This window comes from Pelobates fuscus, chromosome 12, assembly GCF_036172605.1.
Source record: "Pelobates fuscus isolate aPelFus1 chromosome 12, aPelFus1.pri, whole genome shotgun sequence".
In the NCBI taxonomy this organism is placed as follows: domain Eukaryota; kingdom Metazoa; phylum Chordata; class Amphibia; order Anura; family Pelobatidae; genus Pelobates; species Pelobates fuscus.
The window spans coordinates 116,969,256-116,983,641 of NC_086328.1; the positions used below are offsets into that span (position 1 = coordinate 116,969,256).

The window sequence follows — 14,386 nt, forward strand, 5'->3', positions numbered from 1 at the left end:
ATGACCAGTAAACAACAATGAAGTTGTATCAAACCAAATTCATTTTGCAATTCCATATTAGAAAATGAGACTCTGACTAATCAGAAATGTTGTCAGTGAGGTGGAGACTCCGTATGTTTGGTGTATATTTTCATATTGAGAGGTATCCTTTGATTTAGACTTATAACATGATGTCAGGTAAATCCTATTCATTAGGGAAACACACATTCTTGTATGCCACATAAATCAGCCTTCTTCAAAATGTGAAAAATATTAATATGCTTACTTTGCTCACCCCTCATTAAAGGGAAACTCCAGTGCCAGGAAAACAATCAATTTTCCTGGCACTGGAGGTACCCTCTCCCTCCCACCCCCCAATCCCCGGTTACTGAAGGGGTGAAAACCCCTTGAGTCACTTACTTGAGGCAGCGACGATGTCCCTCATCGCTGTCTCCTCCTCAGCGCCGCTCCTCCGTCTGATTCCGTCGGCCAGTGGGCAAGACTGATCCCGCCCACCGGCCGAGGAGACCTAATGCGCATGCGCGGCAATGCCGCGCATGCACATTAGGTCTCCCCATAGGAAAGCATTGAAAACGAATTTCAATGCTTTCCTATGGGGAAATGAGCGACGCTGGAGGTCCTCACACAGCGTGAGGACATCCAGCGACGCTCTAGCAAGGAAAATCCTTGCTAGAAATCAGGAAGTGACCTCTAGTGGCTGTCTAGTAGACAGCCACTAGATGTGGAGTTAGCCCTGCAATGTAATTATTGCAGTTTATAAAAAAAAATGCAATAATTACACTTGCAGGGTTAGGAGTAGTGGGAGTTGGCACCCAGACCACTCCAATGGGCAGAAGTGGTCTGGCTGCCTGGAGTGTCCCTTTAAATTAAAAAACAAATAAAACTGTAATCAGATCTCTGGCGCTCCATGTGTTAAATGCCCTTATAATGATTTGTGAATATAGTTAAGTGTTTTCATTAAACAGTTATTTCTATGGAAAGGAAAACTAAACTTTGGATGTGCTGGTCAAAATAGTGAAAACGAGATTTTTTTCTTAGTTTTGCAACGTGGTTCTCAGCTCCACTTATTGCTTAGCAAACAAACACCATTATAATCTAGTGTGCATAGCTTGCTGTGGGCCTTATTTACTAAACAATAAATTGCAGTAGATTTTAAAACATATTGGAAAATCAAGGATAAAATAGCATGGTATGGCTGTTTTAAAAACAGTTAACTTTCCCTAAATTCTGAAGTTTGATTTGCAATACACGGCAAATAGATGTTTAGTGAATAACTCAGTTTCCTGGAAGCTTTTAAACAGCAATTTTGAGTAATCATTCATATCTCCTATTTTTTTTATATGTTTTTTCAATTCCACGTGTAGAAAATACCAGTTCTTCTTTCTGAATACCTAAAGATCAATAATGTATGCAAATAGTAACATCTCCTAAGCCAAATTATCATGGTAACCATTGGTAATGGTACACTCCTATCAGTGCACTGCAAAATATATACAGAACAGAATATTATGAATATAGTTTGCTGTATAGTAATTGGCCCATTTTCGTTTTTGGTTAATCCGATTCATTCGTGAAGATTGGGTTTTCAGTACCGATATTCTGCTAAACCCAACCACCACAGGGCCATAATTCTGTTCCATTTTCTGATAAAATGGTTCGACTGATCCAAATTTTCTCATTGTGTACAAGTCTAACAACTGATATTAAGTTAATGAAATGATTAAAATTACAGGAATATTTTGTGATTGCAGGCGATCAAATATCAGGGGATATTGTTTAATTTATGGATTGGCCTGCTGCATGGTTAATTATGCTTGTACAGCTTGTGACATCTAAATATGACAGTGTTGGAACCGGAACGCAGATGCCATGTTATTGGGCTCAAATATTGAAAGACATTTTCGAATAGTTAAATGTCATTTGTGTTTACAAATACATGGAATGAGCAAGTCCATTTTAAAGGTCTGGTGGAGCCTTGGGAAAGCTTTCAAAATTGTTCTTCTTCTGATATATGTGACCCCGATATTTTTATCCATTGCCTGCACAACCTTATTTTATCATGCCTCATTTTTCTCTTTCCTCATCCATCATGCTCTACCATTTCATCTCCTCTCTCTTTTTTCTTATTTTTAACTTTTAAAATCTGGCATTATATGTGAGCACTCTGTTAGTAGGATCTCCTTAGCGATGACCCTCCTATGGAACTGTGGTTGTCCACACTCTGATCATGAAGGTTAGCTATAGTGCGATAGATCATATTCCTACACCTTCCATCAGCATATGAAATAACAGATCTGTGCCATGGAAAGCACAACATTTTGCTACCAATTGTCTTAGTTTTGCTACTAATCTGCTTTCCAAATTCTGTCCTCAATAATTACGAGAGATTTTTGTTCCTCTATATCTGATGCTCTAAAAAAGCGGGGTCTCAGACATTTTTTTATAGTTAGCCCTGAACACATGCCCCCTTGCATTAGATATATCTATATATCTATATCTATATCTATATATATATATATATATATATATATATATATATATATATAGATATAGATATATATATATATATATATATATATATATTTATAATATTCCACTGGTACCCTGCACACACACTTTCAGAAATTAACAAAATGCCGGGTACATACAGCCCAGCCATAGCCAAAATTTTTTAAAATATACAGAAAAAAGGCTTGCACTCATGGTCTGTCTCATGGTAAAAAATTCCTCTTTATTCCAGTATTCTTAAAACATGATTCAATTCATCGTTTCAGCCATCAATTGTGGCTTTCATCAGGATCAGTTTAGCACAAAATGCACTTAACAAACATTGCATTTATATAGCAAAACAAACTAATTAATAAATCATTAAAAACACTCACCACCTGTGGAGTTATTCGCCCGGCGTCTATCACACTGCTGTGCGCATGTGCGGACATGCCGTAACCCGGAAGTGGCGTGTACACGTAACCATCCGTTGCCTGCGATACCCGATATGTTTACAAGCTCCCAGGCAACGAGGTGACGCTCTTATCAGGTATCCCAGGCAACGGATGGTTACGTGTACACGCCACTTCCGGGTTGCAGCATGTCCGCACATGCGCACAGCAGTGTGAGAGACGCCGGGCGAATAACTCCACAGATGGTGAGTGTGTTTAATGATTTATTAATTCGTTTGTTTTGCTATATAAATGCAATGTTTGTTAAGTGTATTTTGTGCTAAACTGATCCTGATGAAAGCCACAATTGATGGCTGAAACGTTGATGAATTGAATCATGTTTTAAGAATACTGGAATAAAGAGGAATTTTTTACCATGAGACAGACCGTGAGTGCAAGCCTTTTTTCTGTATATTTTATATATATATATATATATATATATATATATATATATATATATATATATATATATATTCACTCATTTTATCACAAGATAACTCTCCAGCACTGATATTATACAATTTAAAGAAATACTCCAAACACCATAACCACTACAACATGTAGTAGCGGTTATGGTGCCGGATAACCCTAGTGCCCCTCTGACTGTTTTCAGCCAATAAGCTCAGACCTGAACTGCTGAGTGTAGCTCAAACAGAGAACATCTTCTCTCCTCTAAGCTGTAGTGAGTAGTGAGCTGCAGAAGTCAAACCATTTCAGAATAGGCCATAATAGTCTAGTTGAATAAATATTGAATTTAAATTAATTATATTTCAGCTCTGCTTTTTTTTAGCCTAAAAGCTTTGACTCCAAACTCTGAGGAGTACATGGTATGACTGCATACAGTAGGGAGTGCCTTGGCATTCCTGGCACCCTCAACATTACAATGTGCTATAGTGGTTATGGTACTTTGATTGTTCCCTTAAAAATGTATTCCAGAACTTTGCATCTATTCTAGGACATGGATTTGTAGATCCATAAGAAATCCCTAAAATTAATAGGCAATTCCAGATCTAGAACTAACCATTTAGACCCTTATGATCCGAAGGTACATAGATTCCTCTATATTGGTGGATGTCTAAACAGTTAATTGCAAATGGTTTACCGCTACAAGACTTATTATGATTTTCCAACCTTTGGCCACTTTTCTCTTTATTATGCCTTTATTTGCACTGTGTTTGTCCCTAAGGGTTTATTTTGGACTTTGTTAGTGTGTTACACACAAAGCATTCCCAGGATTTTATTGGGAGAATAAACTCAGTTATAAAGCATTAATTTCCCCAGGAAGCTATTTGGATGTTTAGTTGCAAAATGTTTCTTGACAGCTGAGTTCTATGTACTAAAGAGTAAACAGTACTGACATGAGATCAGATTCCAGGCTAAAAAAAAAGCAGAGCTGAAATAAAATTAATTTAAATGTTATATTTTATCTAACTAGACTATTTAAGCCTATGTGGTCCAGCCAGTAGTTAAGTCACCAAATGTGGGTGTTTAGTGAACAGACTTCTATTGTTATTTCAAATATTAGACACATCAGTCCACAAAACCTAAAATACCTATGTAAATTTACAATCTAAATTAACTAATGGGGGTTTATTGATTAAATTCAAAATGGTAACGTTGAAATCCATGTGGCAAAATGTTTCAGATCAGCTGTTTAAACCTAAAGTTTGACAGTGGATTTTAATTCACTGCAATTTAAAGTTTACTGTCCAAATAAACACTTAAATAATATAGACGTTATATGTGCTCTCTCTCTCTCTCTCTCTCTCTCTCTCTCTCTCTCTCTCTCTCTCTCTCTCTCTCTCTCTCTCTCATCTGCAGTTTGACTCTGGAAATTCATGATTCCTATTTTATAATGTTTATTGTCTGACACATGGGATTTTGCTAAATAGTGCCCGATTGCTGATTAAACTTTCTATATCCCTGTATTTTGTAAATTAGTTAATCCTATTATCTGCAATCTTTAACATGTGCTTTTCATATGATTAAAAAGAATGGACATTAGGTAAATGTGAAAACTACTCACTATTTGTTTAATGCATAAAGAGTGGATAGATGGATGGGTGATATATAGATAGATAGATAGATAGATAGATAGATAGATAGATGTTTTTGGTTTAATTGCACTATAATGGAAGGCATAGATAAGGAAAAATAACAGATCTGAAACAGTTAAGAAAATGTACTTTATAACAAGACAAAGTGCGCAGACTACACATTGCAGCTTTTCTGGGAACAATAAAGGCTCAGTTCATACCCCCACAATGGTTTGAAAAGCAACCCTATTTAACTGTTCCCATGCTGGATTGCTTACATCAGAGTCAACAGTAGCTAGAGATCTTGGAGCTCTCATTGCTGTGAAATCCATCCTGGGAGACAGGAGCCTTGCATATCTGTTCACAAAGCACTGATACATATTGTTGCATTATTCTGACAACCTAATCTTCCCAGTGTCACTGGCAGCCTGGGATCTGTGTTGTATTCAGCCTCAGCATTCTGCAATGCTTTGCAGTTAGAACTTTGGGAATCCTGCTTGTAGCTGTTATTCACTGTCCTAAAATGTCAGGTAGGTGGCAGCAGTACCACGTCAGTTTGGCTGAATTCCCTTATTCATTGACATCAAGTGTTAATGCAATTGGCCAATCAGTGCAAAGATGATGGGAGGTAATTGTGTAATTGTATTTTATTCATCACAAGCAGAGAAAAAGAGAAAAAAAAAAGTGGGAGAGGATTGGGAAGAGAAAGAGTGGAAGGAAAAGCGACGAGAAAAGGATGAGGGAAGGGGTGAACGAGAAAGGGAGGGGAAGGAGGAGTGGAAAAGGCAATGCTTACTAGATGTGAAGTCTGAAATTGCATTAAGGAGTTATTGCAGAATCTGCCTTTTGCTTGAGATCCTGGTGTGAACAAAAGGCTGCTGCATGCACTGAGCATCCCTCTACTGCAATCAAACATCTCATATCTGGATCTGCTGCTTGGACACAAAGTGCACCTTTTTCTTCCTATTTTTTCCTGGGTGGGATGACCAGAGCACCAAAAGAAGATCTCCTAAGCATAGTAGAATGCAGAGGTGTCTGACTGGAGAACGCATAAATCATGCCCACTGGTTGATACTTGATGCATGAAGAGGATTGGACTGTTGCATTTCATTAATTACAAAGAACATCCAAGTGCAAAATAAATCACAGTGAAGATATATTCTTTTTAATATTTATAGTGTGGGAAGGTTGCTACAGATCAAAGAATCAATCTGCATTTAATTCTGTGTTTTGGGGAAGCTTGAATTATAGGACACTCTGGGAAAAAAATATCTATTTTTTTTTTTTTTACTCCTTTAAATTGAGGAGTTTGGGCTCTACATGAAGACGGATTTAGAAAACTCAGGGGTGATCCCAAGAAAAATGATGGATTTATTAACAGAAGCATCTCTGTAACATCCCTCCCCGTGTATGTGATCTAATGAAATTGCAGAAAATGCTCAGCATGAGAATGGTAAGGTAACAAAAGTCTGGATTTGGGGCATCAGAATTTTTTTATTTAATTTTTTTGGATCCAAGAAAAAAAAAGGGGAAGAAGAAATAAAATTTAAAAAAAAGCAACAACATGCAGAACTGCACTGGGCTGTGATTGGAAATTTAATCAGATCTTTGGAAACAGAAAGTTTTTTTTTTTCTGGGATTTAATAAGTGTGAGGGGTGGTGAGACAAATCGCTTGAATGATGTTACAAAGAGAGGCTGTGGGGTAATAATGAACAGTTCTGGTACATTATGGACCAGGGATGGATTGGATTGCTAAGAGAAACGAAGGTAAAGGCGTGGGATCTGACTAAGGATCTTCTTATCACCCCCCATCATTCTCCACCACATGTTGAAGGACCTACTGCTTGTTGAAGGTACCTGCTCAGGATTTCAGCACCATGGCCAGCGAAAAGTTTGAAGAGGGAACGAAGAAGAGGATAATTCAGGCTGGATGTTTCCTGTCTGCCTCTCTCTTTTTGTGCAAATCAGTGTGAAATTAGGCTTAAGTTGCAGGCAGAGTTTGCATGAACACGTTGGGCTGGATTGATCCTGGGTTGAGGGAAAACCAATGCAACTGGAGTGTATCTTCTGGTGTGTGTGCAATTTTTTTATCCTTCACATCTTATGGAAAACCTGGGATTCCTTCTGGATCGCCGGCTAGTAATCTGACACAGTGAGTGTTCCTCTATCCTCGACACATGCTCTGTAATAGCTTCATAATGTGGGGTCTGGGGTCAGATTCTTTTTTTTTTTTGAGGAATCTGGAATCCTATGAGGTTGTGATAGTGGTTTTGTGTAGGGAAAGTCAGGTCTGGGGGTGTTAAAGAAGAGCTTCTTCATTCTGTATTGTATAATCTTTTAAGGACCTGAAATCTAAACATGATGTGGTTGGTGCTGTACATTAAAGGCTAATAGAACAATTACATGCAGGGGTTAAATATCAACCATTTACATGCTAAATGGTTAATCCTAGTCTTTGTCTATATATCTGGCACTGCAAATCCTACAGAGAAAAATAGATTAGATATTTCTTAACATCTGCATGCTGTACAAGGTTGCTGCAGACTAACAATCCGCATAGTAACTGTTATCAGGTCATGTTGTACAATGTTCCTGGGATCTCACAATGTATAGGATCCTGATACTTAACATTCTTCAACATAAACCCTGATAGCCACTGTTTGTTCAGATCTACCCTATACATTGTATACTGGACTAGGTTTCAGCTGCTATTATACCCTTTTAAACCCCCGTGCCAGTTTTATTTTTCTTAATCTTTCAGTCTACAATTCCTGGAATGTGTGAAAAATATGTGCTTAGATTAAAAAGTTTAGATATGTTTTCTTAACATGCTATTAAAACACACACACACACACACACACACACACACACACACACACACACACACACACACACACACACACACACACACACACACACACACACACACACACACACACACAATAATATAAATACATTGTATTATTAGAAATCTTGTTGCTATATCCCTCTATACTTGCTTGCATGTTCTGTATATCACAAAGGGGGATATTTCTGTTTTATTATCAGCAGGGACTGGTACAATGATGGTGCTTCCCTTTTGCAATCCACTTTATCCAAATGAGCAATTATTGTTTTCCCTTTTTCTAACTAAATTGGTGTAAGAATGGAGAGCACAATCTTGCATCAATCATGTCTGTTTGAATGTGGAGAAGGGGTAGCCAGACAATCTTCTGGAATTTCAGCTGCTACAGACTACAAATCCCAGGAGCTGGGGTACCAGAGGTTCCTTGGTGTTAGTGTTTTGGTGTTAGGTTGTGGAGTTTTGAAATGATCACACCATAAGGATAAGATGAGACTGATGGGAGTTAGAATCAGCTGGTGATGATAATGACATAGGTTATATATTGTAATAGTAGGGTTGGGGTTGGATTAAGAATGGATTGATGCTTGAAAATATCCAGAAAAGGGCTGGATGTGCATGGTGAGAGTGGTGTTGTGATTTACCCTAAGTGAGCAACAATTTTATATATTTTTCCATATTCTCTTTCTGTGGCATAAGAAGCACTTGATAGACTAACAGATTAAGCTTTAATCTAGAGCCAGTGTGGAATCCCCTCTGTGCCTGTGCTGTCTCTTACCCCTGAATTTGAATTAAATTCATGTATGCATGACAAGGCAAGGAGAGGGCTGCTGGGTGAAAGATCTGCTTTATAATAAATTAGTCCATTTGGTGGAAATCATTAAATTATTGTTGTTGAAGTGTATTGAGTGATTTTAGACTGAGCCTTTATGTGGTAATTACCGCAGTGACCAGTAGCATCTGTCTTCTGAAGCACCCAAGGGTCATGTCCATACATTAACATAAATGTTATCTATTTTAACTATTTGGATGCTTGAGGCATGCTCACCATTTGGCACTCTGAAAGGTACTAGGAACCTATATTTGCAAATCAGAAAAAAAAATGTCCATGTGGACTTCTCAGGGCAAAGAAAAATAAAATAATAGGAAGTTTTGACATTCAAGAAAAATATATATATTTTAATTTGTTTTGTATTTTGACACAATTCCATAGATATGCTGCAGGCTCTAACTTGTGTTGAGATGTGCTGCAGTGGCCTCTCGTAAAAGGACATTAACTCTTCGCGTGCCAGAGGAAGTAATAATCTTACTCCCAGCTATAATGTGAAGTTATTCTATTTGTGGCTTTAAGGTATTTTTTTTTTCTGTGATAATCCCACAGATTTAGTTAAAGAAGATCAGCTGGTATGGTTACCCAAGTTTCCTGAGCACAATACAGAAGGGACGTGGAGAATGTTTTTGCTCCTCTGTGCCTCTTTCCCAGTGCAGGGGGGAGGTGAAGGGGATAAAGATTTTACAGCTAAAACTTGGGTCACTACAGGGATCCGGGTGAGAAGTTCATCTCTTTCACAGAAAAACACTTCCTTTGACACAAGCCCCTGGTCAAAACTGACTGCCTAGCTCTGGGTTCTTTCAATAGAAATAGTGCCAGTGTAGTAGGAGTCTCTACATATTGTTTTAATGATTGCCTATTGCCTTACCACATCTATCTATCTATCTATCTATCTATCTATCTATCTATCCCATACAATGTCAACACTTACACCTGCCCCCCTGTTTCAATCCCATCTTTGTATTTCTCTGAATCTCCCACCTCTTCTTTCCTTGCCCAGTTTATATCTCCTGCACTCTGTTTTCTCTCTCTCCTTTTTCCTTTTTTTGTGCACTTAATATTCTGTACCTTAAATAAAAAAAAAAAAAAAAGAAAGTAAAAACTAGTCCAAATATCACTTTGGGGATACCAGGGTAACTCTTTAAACGTCCACGAGACTCAAATACCAGTGATCCCTCTCCCTCAATTTCATTTAATTTTTTATTTGGCAGGACTCCATAAGGTCTAAGAGGGTATCCAGTTTTGTCTCTAAGGGAAGAGAAATTAATAACTCCTGGAAAACCCATAGCAAACTAGCATACTTCCTTCCCATCATTAAAGACTTTTCAAAAGGGTAATTTACAGGCTCTATTGGAGTGAGGAGGGTAAGGGGGGGGGGGTCTGCACTGTGTCTATCTAGAAGAGGCATGTGACTTGGAATTCAACTTGGAGTTATATCTTCGAACCATTGCTTCACAGATGCAAATAGATAGAGCTTGTGAGCCAATAAGATGCTTTCGGCTTGCCTTGTACACACCCACTAGCAGTGTTTTCCTGTATCCGCAGAGAAGGGAGTGCTGGAAAACCAGGATAGACATTATGGTTATAAAAAAAGATGGTGTTTTAGGACAAATGTCTTCCATAAAGGGATGCATTGTATGGATCAACCTTCCTAAAGAAACAATCATTTCAGCTGAAGATTGAAACATAGTTCTATTAAGAAGTAACCTGAATTAGAAGAATGCTGTTCTTCTCATCTTCTAAATAGTCGACATGCACAAACTGATGCTATTTGCTGTCTAACCCCATGCTAAATACATGTTTTATCTTTTATTTGCCTGCATACATTTATTCTTACATAAAAGGCTGTGCGTACATAGGATATGTGTGGAGTTCAGAAAATAAATAGGAAATGAAGGCTGTGCTTTTTGAATAGCAAATGGAAATGCTAGATGAGCAATTTGGTTTTTCTTGTTACCCAAGTTTATTTTATTTTTAAATTCCTATTCCTAGCTTTAAATTTATCTAATGTAACTGTCCATGTAATCAAATAATAGGGGCCTTTCCAACATTATAAAGAAAAGGCTAGAGCATTGCATGGGCTATTTAAATTATTGGTCCATCTATTTTTTCCTTACCTTTCTTACATACATTTCTTTGCTGCAGCTCAGCTGGTGATGATCTCCTGACCAATCCAATACACATAGAAACAGTGGCTACACATAGACACATGTGTGGCTTTTTTTTTCTCTGTGTGGTGTTTATCGTAGAGAAGCACTGAATCCAGCACTTCTCTAGGAGAAGCCTCACATCTGCTTAAAATGACTCTATAGGCAACAGGACCACTTCATCTCAATTAAATGGTCCATGCAACTTAAAACATTGCCATTTTGCAGGTACAAAAATGTGTTCATTGCAGAGATAACATGCCTCTTGAGGCAGTTAGGAAGACAGTTACGAGAGGCACTTTCACAGCTATAACCAAGTTAAACTCTTATTGAGAGCATTTTGTGTGTGCCATTTTGTTGCACATGCACACTAGCCTATTTTATTGGCTGAGATGATCGAGACTGGTGATCTCAGGCAGGGAGGCAATGAGGCCGTATGAAGATCAGTGTGCAACATGATTTAATGTAAGTAAACTTACCTTTTAAACAATTGCAATGGGGGAGTGGACACCAACACAGATAAGAAAATAGTATAGCATTAGGGACACGCGTTTGTATTCCTAATGCTAGTGTTCAGTTGAAGTGAGTCCAGGGCCGGCCCAAGGCATTGTGCAGCCTCAATCAAAGGATGAAATGTTGCCTCCCATCCCCAAGAAAACCACACCAAGCAAAAAATGCCCACATTCATAATGTTCTGCAGTGTGTGTAGTGGATGCAGAGTGTGCATTTGTGTAGTGGATGCAGTGTGTGCAGTGGCTGCAGTGTCTGTGGATTGCATGCAGTGTGTGTAGTGAATGCATTGTGTGTCTGTATAGAGGATGCAGCGTGTGTGTATTTAGTAATGGATGCAGTGGGTGGATAGTAGATGCAGAGCATGTGTGTATATAGTGGATGCAGAGTGTGTGTATAATGGATGCAGTGTGTGTGTATAGTGGATACAGTGTGTGTGTGTATAGTGGATGCAATGTGTGTGCGCATAGTGGATGCAGTGTGTGTGTGTATAGTGGATGCAGTGTGTGTGTGTGTAGTGGATGCCGTCTGTGTGTATAGTGGATGCAGGAGGGAGGGGGATGACACAGTGAGGGAGAGGGTGACAGGTGGCATAGAGACTGAGGGAGGGGGGTGACACAGTAAGGGAGGGGGTGACACAGTGAGGGAGGGGGTAAAAAGTGGCAGAGTGACTGAGGAGGGGTGAGAGGTGGCAGAGTGACTGAGGGAGGGGTTGACACAGTGAGGGAGTTACAGGTGGCAGAGTGATGGAGGGAGGGGGTGGCAGAGTGAGGTAGGGGGTGACAGGTGGCAGAGTGACTGAGGGAGGGGTGACACAGTGAGGGAGTGGGTGACATGTGGCAGAGTGACTGAGGGAGTGACAGAGTCGGTGGCTATGTGACTGAGGGAGGAAGGAAGGGGTGACAGAGGAAGGGAGAGGTGACACAGTAAGGAAGGAAATGGCAGAGTGACTGAGGGTGGGAGGGAGGGGTGACACAGTAAGGGAGGAGGTGGTAGAGTGACTGAGGGAAGGAGGGAGGGGGTGATACAGTAAGTGAGAGATTGGCAGAGTGACTGAGGGAGGGAGGGGGTGATAGATAGTTAGGGGATGGCAGAGTGACTGAGGGAGGGGTGACACAGTAAGGGAGGGGGTGACACAGTAAGGGAGGGGGTGGTAGAGTGACTGAGGGAGGTAGGTGGTGACACAGTAAGGGAGGGAGTGGCAGAGGGACTGAGGGAGAGAGGGGGTGACACAGTGGGGTGGGGTGACAGTGAGGGAGGAGATTGTAGTTTTAAAAATACCTTTATTTATTTTTCCTCTTGGTCCAGTGTCTTTGATCCCTGGTGGTCCGGTGGGCTTTCTCTCCAATCTGCCCTGAGAGGCAGAGAGCCAGAACAGTCTGCAGCTCCGCTAGGTGTGTGCTGCAGACTGTGCAGTGTCTTGTGATATCCAGAAGATTGGCCAGAGTCTGATTGGCCAGAGATCGCAAGACACTGCACAGTCTGCAGCTCACACCCAGTGGAGCTGCAGACTGTGCTGGCTCTCTGCCTCTCAGAGCAGACTGGCGGGTGCTAGCACCCGGCGGCATACCAGGCAAGTCGCCGGGCCCCCTCCTGGTGTTGGGTCCTCTGTGAGGGACCGAGGACCTGACACAGCCTGCCTTCCCTATGGTGAGTTAGGCGGCCGCGAGACCTTAGGCAGTCACCTAACTCGCCTCTGTCAGAGTGCCGCCTGGAGCCATGGCTATGAACAGGCCGGCTCAGAGTGAACCATTCAAGTGTGTGGGAAAGAGTGGGAATGTGTGTGTCTAATTGACAGGTGGTATGGTGCCAGCTAGGAGCTTTATAAAAGTACTGATTCCTCTAGAATATGGCACATTCATAAAGCAATGGGACAATCTGTAGTGCTTTAGTTGAAGTGCTTTAGGGATTTGAAGTGTTCCTTTAACAACTTATATTCTGGAATGTATGTATTATGGGTTCTTCATTACACCAAAAGTTGTAAATTATTGGCATGAGAAACTTCAGGCTAAAATAAGCAAGTTTGAAAAATATCTATGTGGGATAATATTTCCAGCTCAACTATAAAGTATGGCTTAAAATGTGTAATTCCCTCTTCATTACTTTACAAATGGTGATTTAGTGAACAACCCTTTTTGATCACCGGATCAGAAAGGGTCAATTCTGCCTGACCGCTGTCCCCTTCCAGAATAACAAATTAGAAAAGACCATCAAAACTGACAAACTTAAGAATGTGTGGATGAACGTATCAGGGAATGAGCTAAAGGCTTCAAAGACCTCATGTGTCCCTCTATACAATGGCCGCTCTGTCTTATTGAGACCTTAGTGAATATGAATCAATGTTGGCGCTGGGTTTAGAATGGCAAACTCCATCATTTCTGAATGTGCAAATTATTCAGGAAGAGCCACAATAATAACAGATTCTGTGCTGCAAAAGCCAGATCATATTACCATGAATAGCTGTCAGTGTATAGGAACGCTTTATTGTCTGCCTTTCACTCCTGAGCACTCTGCATTATGATAACTTTGGGGCATTAATTGTTTATTCTAAACGTTTAGGGGGATGGGATGAAGAATTTTCGAAAGCTGCAATTTAAGATTGCAAAAGACTGTGATTGGTGTGAATGTTACCATCATGCCGTATGCACAGAGCAAAGACTTCACTCAGTGAAATCCCTAATTAGGTGTTGTCGAAATTAATTAATAATGCATTATGTTTTTAAATTAAGTGACTGCTTCTTAGCTTTGGAGATCTGCAGAATATCCTTGCTTTGTGATGATGCTTGGTTACACATTGCTTGTTTATAATATTCTAAGTATTATAGGTTAAAGCATTTTGAAGGTTAATTTCTCCATCTTGTGAAATCTATCATCTATCTATCTATCGATCTATCTATCTATCTATCTATCTATCGTTAGACTGTTTTATTTTATTTTCCCCTAAACAAATTAGCAATGCAGGATTACATTTGAATGTCAGTTTTGGAAGATGTAGAGAAGAGACTCCATTTTTAATCATTCATAGGTCTCTGCCCATGTGGACTGTGGAACTCCATACCACATTCTCCCACATCTTTCA

At 39.8% G+C, this 14,386-nt stretch overlaps 1 protein-coding gene across 2 annotated transcripts in view; it reads left to right on the forward strand.

The window, feature by feature from the left end:
- Positions 1-14,386, forward strand: part of LRRC4C (leucine rich repeat containing 4C) — a 708,394-nt gene that overhangs the window by 598,135 nt on the left and 95,873 nt on the right. Inside the window, exon 1 of one of the 2 annotated variants that reach the window (XM_063437636.1) lies at positions 5,686-7,128. The exons of the other annotated variant lie outside the window; for it this stretch is intronic. The gene's annotated coding sequence lies outside the window, so the exon portion shown is untranslated. Of the gene's footprint in view, positions 1-5,685; positions 7,129-14,386 lie in introns of those variants that run through there. 2 annotated transcript variants of the gene reach the window in all.